This window comes from Suricata suricatta, chromosome 9 (assembly GCF_006229205.1).
Source record: "Suricata suricatta isolate VVHF042 chromosome 9, meerkat_22Aug2017_6uvM2_HiC, whole genome shotgun sequence".
NCBI classification, from domain to species: domain Eukaryota; kingdom Metazoa; phylum Chordata; class Mammalia; order Carnivora; family Herpestidae; genus Suricata; species Suricata suricatta.
This window is the reverse complement of record NC_043708.1, coordinates 125,201,996-125,213,980: the sequence shown is the minus strand read 5'-3', so window position 1 is coordinate 125,213,980 and position 11,985 is coordinate 125,201,996. Positions and strand designations below refer to the sequence as shown.

Below are 11,985 nucleotides of genomic sequence, written 5' to 3'. Positions count from 1 at the left end.
GTCAGTACTTATATAAATAATTGAATTTATATAAATAAATAATTATGGAAAACAGACAAATGTTTTGTGAAGAATTTCAAATAATTTATATAGATACTTTATTCTCAAGGAGGATAACATACCTTTCCTCATTATCTAAGTGACTTCCTTTTAAAGAGTATAGAATAGAAAGTAGAGGAAAAGGAAAGAGTAACATTATAATGGAGAAATCTGACAAACATGACTTCATCTAGGTCATCAGAGTGAATATCAATAGTGAGGGTCACATTAATACCATGTACCCTTGATATGATATAATGGGAATGGCACTGTGGTCTGCCTTCCAAAGACACATAACCATAGCATAACCATAACCATGAGAAAAACATTTAACAAATCTTAATAGAGTGACATTGAAAATACCTGAGTAATCAAAACCGTCAAGGTCATCCAAACAAGGAAAATATGAGACTCTCTAACAACCAAGAGGAGTCTAAGGAGACAGACTGATTAAATGTAATGTAGTATCCTTATTGTGATTCCACAACAGAAAAACATTAGGGGTGCCTGGGTGGCTCAGCTGGTTGAGCATGAGACTGTGGCACAAGTCATGATCTTACAGTTTGTGGGTTTGAGCCCCGCATCAGGCTCTGTGCTGACAGCTCAGAGCCTGAAGCCCATTTCAGATTCTGTGTTTTGTCTCTCTCTACCCCTCCCCTGCTCACACTCTATCTCTCTCTGTCTCTCAAAAAATAAAAAATAAAATGTTAAAAAAAAAGGAGAGTAAAATTAAGGAAATCTAAATAAATAATGGACTTCAGTTAATAATAGAGTATTAATATTAGCTCATTAATATTAACAAATGTATAATATTTATGCAAAATGTTAATAATAGGAGAAATTGGGTATGTGGTATATGGAAGACTTCTATAGTATCTTCACAGTTTTTCTGTAAACCTAAAAAGTTTTGATTTAAAAATTATATTTTTGATCTCAGCTCCTATCCTAAGCACAGGACCATGTTCTTAATTACCAGTTGGATTGCTTCAATGCAGTCTTCTGTGAGAACCTCAGATCATGTTGTCCAAACCCAAATTCATCATCGAGAGCATCGAATCAGATAGACTTTCTAATGCGTTTATCCCTGGGATAGGTACCATAGGATTATTTTACAGGTTTACCAGTCTGGAAACCTTAGAGTTATCACCCATTCTTCCCCTTCTCTAGTCCAATGGACATAGTTGCTAAATATGTATCTTATCAGTTGCCTACAGCGACTTTTGGGTTTATTCCCTCTTTCTGATTATGATTGTCACATTGTTATTTAGATACTCATAGAGCTTTTGAATCATCTCCAAGGGCCTCCCAAATGCCCCTTGTGTTACTTCTCCAAATATATCTTATTGTCTAAGTAACATTACTAAAGCATAATTCCTATTTTGGATTCTTTTATAAAATTGGGAGAAGCTACCCATCACATGACATTCTCAGTAGAAGCTTATCTTGGCCCTTTGTGATACATCCTCAACCTCACTTCCCCATCTCTGTTCCCACGTTTCTCTGCACAAGCCATCTCAGTCTTGCTCTCCATGTCTTATCAAGTATCTCCCTGAATGATAGAGGCGATCTGGTAAATTGGCTAAAACCATGGATGCTCATTTAAGGCAGACCTGAGTTTCACTTCTTTGCCTCTAACTATTTTGCAAAATTAGGCATCCAATTTCCTCTCTAAGTATCTAATGGCGCATCTGTAAAATGGAGAGTGGGCGAAGTTGGGAATTATATGAAACAAAGCACTTGGCGAAAGTTCCTGGAACACAGGAGTCTTTAAAGTTTACTTTAAAATTCCATCGAAAGTCAGCTTTGCAGGAAATCTGGCTTGTGCTTTTGTTGCTGCTGTTGTTCTAGGTGTTTTTTTTTTCTCTCTATTGGTTGAGACTCCATGGGGTACCATTCCTGCCTCCTGAATGCTACATTTAAAAATTTCCCCTTTGCCCCAGGGTTATTCATATTCTTATTTACAGCATTCAACAATAATAATTCAACCCATCTCTGTTTTCATTTGCTTCTCTGTATAATGGGATCATGATAAAACCTCCCTTAGAGGATTCTTTGAAGATTAAATGAGTTATACAATAATTAGAACAGTGCCAGACATGGAGTGCTAGCAGGTGATTTTAGTTATTATGACTCTTACTATCTCATCTGCCAAGAAAGTGAGCAAGGAGACTTACTATCTTTATATTCCCTAAAGTGACATGTTTAGCATATTTCCTAAAAAAAGAATGCCCTGTATACGGTAGGTGTTCAATGAAAGCCAGCTAGAGTGTAATCTGAGGCTGCCTTTGTGAATGGAGGCTGTCTTCCTTCTCTGAGGAGTGACGCATGGACCAGAGAGAACCAAGGACCAAGGCCACTCACAATCAATGCGCCGGTTCTGTGAGAAAGAATACACACTGTGGAAGGGTCAGGCAGAAAGAAGGTGAAATTGCCAGGAGCAAAAGAGCTGAGAATGAATTGTATTAAATAATGCAGTCGTTATTGGTGCCTGATGAATAAATGAACAACACTAATGTTACTTCATGCATACCCAGAGATACGTTCTCCTCCAGGGTAAGTTGCTAGATAATAGTGTGCAATCGGCTAATGTCTAGTATGAGACACGAGGAAACAAATCCCCTAAAATTGGAGGTCTAAGTAAAATCTTTGCATGAGCTAAGGCTTGATGTTATTGGATGACATTTCTTTTTAACTTGGGTGATTTAAAAAGAAGTGTGATATAGAGATGCTGGTGTGGTTAAGAAATATCACGCAGTATCCCCATAATTCCATCAGTGAACATAAGATAGTAGTGACCATCTGGCCACTGTATAACAAGAGCTATTGTAGAGACTCCAGACACATCCTAGTGGATGTTTAATTTTCCATCTTCCTACTTGGTCTTCTTACCTTCTATCTGTGACCTCTAAACAGAGATAAAAACCTAAAACATAATTGTTCTAAACCTTGTTAAATTAGAACTCTTATTGCCTTTTTGGGGGGGAAAGAGAAGAAGGATGCATCTGAATGATTTGTTTCTCTTTTTTAATCAAAGTTGAATCTGGAAGCCAGTATACACTCCTGTGCTTGTCATCTCTCCAAGGTGGTTAAGATGCTTCAAATTCAGAGGAAGGACCAAAATATCCTTCAACTGTTTAAGAAGAGGCAGGGATGCGGTCTGCAAACCCCAAACCAGATGGGCAGACTGGCCTGAAAGAGGGTGACCTGAAGAACCCTGTCAGTTTTATGGGTTTGACCTGAACCCTTGTAAAACTCTCCTGTGTGAGTCCTGAGCACAACATGAATCCTGGAGTCATCCAGAAAGGGAAATGAAACCCTTCCGGCCAGTATTTAAACCCGACCTCGAAGCATATATGTTTATTGGCCTCATAAACCCAATGCAACCGTAGAGTTCATGAATCAGGACAAGGGGCTGCAACAAAGGGTAATTTGTCCCCAGTGATGACATCATTGTTATCACCTACATCATCCTGTAATATGTCTGGACACCCCTTTGCACTGCCAGCACGCCAGCTACCCTAGAAAACAGCAGACACATGGCCCCCGTTAGCAGTTCACAGAGGCCCAATCGGAGGCAAAAGATAAAATTATTCAGCACATCTAAGGCCAGTCTTGTGAGGAGCAGTGCATTGAACAACCAAATACCAGGGCTATTAGAAATCAGGCCATGCTTCCCGGCCATCATGTTTTTTCCTCTCTGTAATCCTGCGCTAAGACATTAGATAAGCCTACCGGTTTGCTTTTGGAGTCTATCTATAATATCTGAATTCTTGCTTTCCTCCACCTCTGGTTCTAGAAAAAGTAAGTGGGGGGCAGGGGGCAGGGAGGGTGGTGAGCGGAGGATCTAGGAGAACTGCATCAGCCCGCGGGTTAGCTCAAGACATCATGAGCCCCCGCCTGCACCCCATTACCAGAATATTGGGGAGCACAATGGACAGGAGGCAGGAGCCCCCAAGAGGCATCACTCCGTTTAAAAAGTTAGTCCGCCCACCTTCCCAGCAAGGCAGCCCACCGCTGGCTCCCTCCGAGAGGATTTTGAAGTGAGGTGAGTACCAATCTCTCTTTCTTCCTCCCTTCCCCGGCGCATGCCTTCCCTCCCCCACCCGCACCCCATCTCCCCGGTGGTGGCAGCCAGGCCAAGTTTGTTGCTCACAGCAGAAAGACTCAAACGCTTTCGAGATCCGACTGTTTTCAAACAGACTCAGCTCCTGTGAGCCTTACCAGCTGTGACTAATAGCAAAGAGAAGGGGGGAAGAAGCTTCTCGAGCCTGCAGGCTTCAGACAGGCAGGCTCTGGGGGAAACAAGAGAAAGCCATTAACTAACCACAGTGTTATCTTGATTCTCTCGGAGAAACGAGCTAGGGACGCCTAATGAACTAGCCTTAACGTTTCAAACTGAATGTGCCTCTGGGAACTCTCCCTAGAACAAACAGTGTGACAGATCAATGCTTGGTTCCTATATCAAGAGAAAAGGTTATTCTCTCCTCTAAGGAATTAGAGGATTAGTATATCTCTATGATATATTTTCTCTCCTTTTAAAATTTTAACTTTTCTTAGAATGCTCAGGTGTAAGGATAGGGAGGGAGGGCAAGCCATATCCCCACACGGTGGTTTTAAAGTTCATTAATAGGGTGGATACTCCTGTGAGATGTAAGAACATTTCTTTTACGCTTTCTAGGTAAAGTGTAGGTTTGACAAGGTTTCAGAGCCAAATCCTCCAAACTGTTCATGTTCTAGGAAGCTTAACTTGATCAGTCACCGTTTGAAGAATTTCTTGGTAGAAAGCGAAGTAAAATAGAAAATTCTGGTCAGTCAGTAATGACTGGGATTGGAGTGTGCTCTGTAAGTGTGACCATTGAGATCACCGAGGGGAATGCTACTTGTATCTTTGTTGAAAACTGGTCTCAGACTCTTGGGTTAAACAACAGAAAGAAAAAAGAAAGGAAGGAGGCAGAAAAGAACAGAAAAGGGGCGAAAAAGGTTCTATCAATACCTTAGTTCAAGAAATGATTGCATCAGTCAGATTCGCCTTTAATCTTACAGAAGATTTTTATTTGAATTGGGTCACTTTTTTTTTTTTTGGTGCTAGTTTTTAGCCAAAAGTGTATCTCCAAATTAAACTAATTTGGTAATTTGGCTTTGATAAATGAACATGAAGGAGACCATCTCTCCTTCTTGTGTCTCAGTGTCTCCTAGATTTCCAAGTGTTCTTTTGGTATCTCAGTTCTAGCAGGGAACCATAGTGTGGATGGCAGCTGACCTATGAGAAGGGTTTGCATAGAGTAGCCATCTTCACTGACTCTTGTCCAGCACTGGGCCAACTGGTTGTATAAAACTGCAGAGAGGAGTGTGAAATGTCATTAATATTTCTATGAAAATTTACTCCATCAAAGCCTTAAGACATTCATACTTTGATCCAGCAATTTCAATTTCAATGTCAACTATTTTTTCTTTTTTTTTCTCTTATTTTTGAGAGAGAGAAAGAGAGGCAGCATGAGCAGGGGAGTTTCAGAGAGAGATGGAGACACAGAAATCCGAAGGCAGGCTCCAGGCTCTGAGCTGGTTGCACAGAGCCCAACACGGGGCTCAAACCCATGAACTGTGAGATCGTGACCTGAGCCGAAGTCAGATGCTTAACCAACTGAGCCACCCAGGCTCCCCTTCAACTATTTTTTCTAAGAAAATAGTCAAGGGTATGCATACAGCTTCACCTGTGGGAATGTTTATTGCAACAGCAGTAGTTAGATTATGCTTTTCCAAACTATCTATCTACCTATGTTGGAGTCCTCTGGTTTCTTTTTCTTTTTTCTTTTATTAAATACTATGTACTTGCTAAGATAACCAGTTCTTCTTAGGTCAAACTGGGAGATTTAGGGAAATCTCTCTTTAATTATTGCAGTGTATTAGGCTGCTTGAACTGCTGTAACAAAATACCATTGACTGGGTAGCTGAAACAACCAAATCTATTTCTCACAGGTCTGAAGGCTAGATCCCCAAGTTCAATGTGCTGGCAACATAGTTTTTATCCTGAACCCTCTTGTCGTGGCTAGTAGGTGGACACCATCTTTCTGTGTACCCCTATCACCTCTTCTTTGCATGCATGTAGGGAGAGGGGAGGAGGGGAAAATAGAGAGGGGGAAGATGGAGGGATAGGGAAAGAGAACTTTAGACAGAGAGAAAGAGAGAAATTTCTTTGGGTCTCTTCTTTTAAGGACACCAATCCTATGATATCAGAATCCCCACCCTATTGACCTCATTCAATTTTTTAAATGTTTATTTATTTGCTTAGAGAAAGAGCAAGCAGGAGAAAAGCAGGGAGAAAGGCAGAGAGAGAGAGAGAGAGAGAGAGAGAGAGAGAGAGAGGAATTCCAAGCAGGCTCCAGAGCCTAACTCAGGTACCATGGTGTCATGACCTGAATCAAAATCAGCACTCAGATGCTGAACCGACAGAGCCACCCAGGAGCCCCACTGGTCTCATTCAATCTTAATTAGTTCTGTAGAACCCCCTTCTCCAAATGCAGTGACATTGGGGCTTAGGTCTTCAGCATAGGAATTTGGGGACACAGAAGCATTCAGTTTATAATAGAGTAGAGAGTTTCCTAGTCAGTGGAAGTTTTTCTTAATAAGACATTCTTTAGATAAATATTTCACTGAGTTCCAAATAATAGTGTATAATTAGGCCAAAGAAACTTCACACCAATAGCTTGAAGAAACTTCTTCTTGTTGCCTTTCACACATGCAGTCAGAGGGTCTGGACTCTACCCTTAACTAGCTACTCAACCGGAAACAAGGCCCATAACCTTCTGACTCTTGATTTCCACATCTTTAAAGAGAGGGGTTTAAACTAGATGTCTTCTCAAGTTTCTTTTAGCTCTAAATTTCATGCATCTGTGACTGTTATGTGTAGCTCAATGTTCTCACACCTGTGATACAACTGTCAGAAATTATAACATGGTAAATAACATATTTTACAGAATTCAGTTATAAAAATTGCATGTACAGATAATTTATGCATGTGTGCTTATTTCCCCACCAGTTTCATTTATACAAATCATTCTGGACTATTGTTATATTCAACAGAGTAAACTACATAGAATTCTCTTTAATTCGACCCTTGAAGTTGGAGCAAATGGAATGAAATATAACTCAAATTTAAAGGAGAAATTGGATCCATATTTGGAATTTCAGCAAAAACAGGAACAAGGAGGAACATTCCAGTAAAATAATATAATTCATTTTTATGAGTAGAGTATTAGCAAACATATTTCAAAATCTGAGCTTTATTAATAATTTTTATTAATATTTATTGCCGAGCAATTTCCTCCATACATATCATAAAACAAAGACAGTTTTGTTTGATGAGATCCTAGTGCCAATTATATAAACAAGTTGGGTAGGACATAAAAGAAAAAAGGGAAAAGTATATTAAGTACTGGATTTTGCATCAACAGGTCTGTAAAAATCTCAAAGGTCTGAGGTTATCAACTCTGGTTTGACTCAGGTTTTTCCTCAGTCAGCTAGATTTATAAAGGGAGAAACCATTGATGGGTATGTTGGATTTGAAACAATCATCTTTAGATGGGATCGCAACTCAGTAGTGAGTGAAATCATCCCTAGAGTTAAGACTGTAGAAAATGTTCCAAGGTTCTTAGAGACCAAAGTTACCATTCGAGTGTTTAGTATTTTAATAGGTAATTACTTTAAAAGACATTCATTAAACAATTTCCATTAATAGACCCCATTGGGCATAGATGGTTCAACTCTCTAAGGTTTTCTGGGTGTGTCTTTCCATGCAGTATTTTTTTAATGTTTTATAAATCATTTTTTACATTCCATTTTCCACTACCTCCCCTCGCTGGCTTGGATACAAAGATCTAGTCCCAATATACTCCATGCTAGAGCCAATGTAATTTTAAGATACACTGGACAAAACTGGATTTTAAGAGAGTAAGAGGTAGAATCAATGAGCATAAAAACACAGCACTACCTTAAATGGGAAAATATGCCAATTTTAAGGATGAGGAAACTTTTAGAAATGGTGGTCTCAAGGTAAAGCTTTTTCCAAAAGAAGTTTAAACATTATCCAGAGAAATGACACCAGGTAGGTAAGGAATTTGGAGGTGCCAAAAACAGATACAGAAAATTTATAATTTAATTATCTGATTATGCTGTCTATACTCTTTCCATATATAATTTCCAATTCTCCTTTTGATTTTCTGGCTTGCAGAACTAGTCATGTATTATTTCACAATGACCTATAAAGGGGAGATTGGGAGTAAGACTGGGGCTTTATAGTTACCCCGAAGTGAGTTTGAATAGCCCACATCACAGACCAGCTGTGTAGTTAAGGGAGGATTATTTTGGCAGCTTCTCTAGTACAACTTTTTGCTTCACAGGCCTCAAGTTAGATAGCCCCAAGTTAAATAACCCAGTAAGGTTAGGTAACCTCACTCAGCCTTAGATAGCTTCCAGTTTGGCTTTATGATATTATTCTATTTTATTTTTACCCCTGATGTTCATACTAGTTGGTATTTTCTTGTTTATTTTATGTCCCTGCCCACTAAAATGTAGATTTTTATAAAAACAAAGCTCTTTTCTGACTTGTTTACCTCTATTCCTGAGACCTAGAACAGTAACCTGGCACATAGTACTTTATCAGAGTGAATCTGATACAGGTATACTAAATGAATGAATGAATGAATGAATGAGCAATATTTTGTTGCCTCATCTCTTTTGGGGGTGGCAATGCCTACCTAAAAGCTGTCCTGATCACACACTAGGGACGTTCAATTTAAAATGGTTTGCCTAAGAAATACCCAGGAAATATTCATTCTTTAGCTTTCCCGCTTTCCTTTGTATATTTCCTGATTGCAATTAATGAGAGAAACCAAAGTTTTCATGAGTTGAACTTTTGACCACCTCTTCTCTTTCCTTATTGTGAAAACACTAAATACATCTCCAGGAAATAGATATGCCTGGAAGTCCTTGATTTCCAACAGACTCCCATGCACCGCCTTTCCACAAAACAATTGTTAGGATTCTGTGATTTTTCTCTTTCTCTTGACTGTTCTGTTTACGACAGAGAGAGAGAGAGAGAGAGAGAGAGAGAGAGAGAGAGATACGTTTTTAGTTCGTGTTTATGTGTGTTGTTTTTCTTAGTCCTTCCTCCTCCCTCTTTTTTTTTTTTCCTAAGAGAAGATAATCAGGTTCTCATGTTACTACTAAGTGTTCTAGCGGATGGAAAAAGGTTGCCACATGAGGTCATTGCTGTGTGGATGAACTTGTAGACACTGACATATCAGAGAGCATCTAAGGGAAATATTATAGGGGCCATCAAGGCCGCTTCAAATTTCCTGATTGCATATATTAAAACAGGATAAGCTCCAATTACAGGAGTACTCGCTTCAATATAATGGAGAATTGGAGCTGTGTGTGGATTCTGATCTCTCTAAGCAGCCAAGTGTGTCCGAAAATATGAAAATAAAGTTAACTATCTATGGTTGGAAGATCAGCACAGCAAAGGAGCCAGGCCCTATCATTTTGTGCAAGAAAAAGAAAAGGTTTTAAGGGTTCACTTCAGGTTTGTGGCTTTTCACCAAATACAGCGTAAAGTTGAAATGCATAGCTTCGGATTTCTTCTTCCTGGTGATTCGTCAGATAAGATATGGAAACTTAGCCTTAATGGGTCGAAACCATTCTATCTGTGACCATAAAGTGACCATTTACAAATTGGAATGCTTTACTGACCTCAGCCCTGGACCTGTCACGACAAGTGGGACTTCCAGAGGAAACAACAGCCAACTCCTGCAAAAAGTTTCCCACCGTCTGCCTGACAGGAGTTGTACTGGAAGACAGGTGCTTAGAACAGCTGTCTACTTACACAGGCATCTTAGGGGAGAGTGATTAATGAACTCACTTGGGCAGCGAGGAGTCCGGTTCACTGATCCCATAGTTGCAGCACAGGTATTGATGTGAAACTAATGAGAAATTTGATGCTCAAATTTGAATGTTTATTCCAATTACCAGCCAACAGATCCAAAGTTTTTTTTTTACCCTTAAAGCGTTAACCTTTTGTTAGGAATGGGCACCGTCACAGTGTGGTTTTACACTGTGTGCTAGAACTTGCAAAACGATCAATGGAACTCTTCTCCTGCACGAGGGTTTTTAAAAATATCATGTTAAGGTTTTAGCCAAGGAAGGAAGGAGAGAAGGAAGCACCTGCCAGGTGCCTATCATGCTGGCAGCCATTTAGCACTAAACACATGGATGAGCTGAGAAGTCCCTCCTAAACCAAATGAATACAACCCCCTACTGACTATGTGTCAGTGTGGAGTTCCGAACAAGGGTACCGGATTCTTGGTCGTCTCTGTGTGCACCAGGCCACCCTTCGATTGCTATGCTCTGCACAGACTTTCATCCTTTACTAGAGATATTAACCTTTACTCTGGAGAAAGGGAAAGCATGGCAAAGACTGAAAAAAAACCATAAGAGATTCATTTAGAAAAATGAAGATACAGTGGTCCCCCCTCCTTAACCGTGGTATCACTTTCCAGTTTGAATTACCCATGGTCAACCGCTGTCTGGAAGCAGATGTTTCTCCCGACGTATCACAAAGTCAGTAGTAGCTTAACGTTATGTCAGCATGTCTACCTTGCTTTCCCTTATTGCATAGGCATTTCATCACTTCACATCCTCACAAGAAGAAGGATGAATATAGCACATTAAGATATTTTGAGAGACAGAGACCACATGTATATAACTTGAAATATATTGAGGTATATTGTTAGAATTGTCCTAGTTTATTATCGGCGATGGTTGCTAATCTCCTACTGTGCCTAGTCTATAACTTAAGCTTTATCATAGGGATGTATGTACAGGAAAAAAAACAGTATACATAGGGTTTATAGGATCCACAGTTTCAGGCATCCACTGGGAGGTCTTGAAATGCATCCCTTGTGGATGACGGGGGGCGGGGGCTACTCCCTACAAGTTAGAGAAGACTGGACCATGGATGAATCACACCGAGTATACAGCAGGTCTACAATATGCACCTATTGAATATTTACTCCCCGTCTCTGTCTGGTGCCCATGGCAGGCACTGTAAATCAAATGAAACTCCTGTTTATACTATCCAGGACAAGGCTAGCATCCAGGCTTCTGTATGGAGATCTAGACAGTATTACCAACTAATCAGAGTCAACAGGAGAGGTGAAGTCTCTTTGCCAGCCCAGAGTGGGAGGAATCAGGATATTGGATATGTCTCCTCCCTCCTTCGGGTCTCTGCTCACACACAACCTTATAAGTGAGGCCTTCCCTGGCCACATGACACCCGCCCCCGATCCCCTCCTCACCCCGCATGCTCCAGCATTCCCCTCTGCCAAGCGTTGCTCCACATGACGTTCTATATTTTCATGTATTTGTTTGCCTATCTTCTCCCTCTATGCTCAGACCACAATGTGAGTTTCATGAAGGAGAGGACTGTTAGCTTTGTTTACAGCTGTATCCCTGGCAACGGAATGGGTGCTTGAGTCATAGTGGGTGCCCAGCAAGTGGTTGAATATGGGAATGCTTTAATTAAAATTTTAGAAAAGCTATCTTGTGGGAAAGGAATCGGTTCTACTCTATGAAGCCCTCTAGTACAGAAATAGCTTGAGTGGTTAAAGTTTCTGAGGGTGGATTATGGCAAAATATAAGAAGGAAGCTCGAATCAGAGCCATCAAACTCAGTAATAGGCTGCTTTCTGAGGTGGGAGTTCTTTGAGGCGAAAGACTCAGTCCTTGTGTCTATCCAGCAGAAAAACAATAGAGCAGGTTCATAAATTATACAGAAACTAAACTTGTCCCCTTCTGAGGTCCCTTCCAAATGTTGTATCACATACCTGTTCCTTCAGAGGTTGAATGTTCTGGTTGACGATTTAGGGTGTTTCATAAAAGCCATTAAGCATCG

The 11,985-nt window shown here is 40.2% G+C and overlaps 1 long non-coding RNA gene across 1 annotated transcript; it reads right to left on the bottom strand.

Annotated features, from left to right (window-relative positions):
* Positions 1 to 5,063: 5,063 nt before the first annotated feature.
* On the bottom strand, positions 5,064 to 11,529 carry LOC115302545. The gene is made up of 2 exons (XR_003913524.1): positions 11,391 to 11,529; positions 5,064 to 5,374 (listed from the first exon to the last, which is right to left on the bottom strand). It is a non-coding gene; the product is annotated as an uncharacterized LOC115302545 (long non-coding RNA).
* Between the last annotated feature and the right edge of the window lie 456 nt (positions 11,530 to 11,985).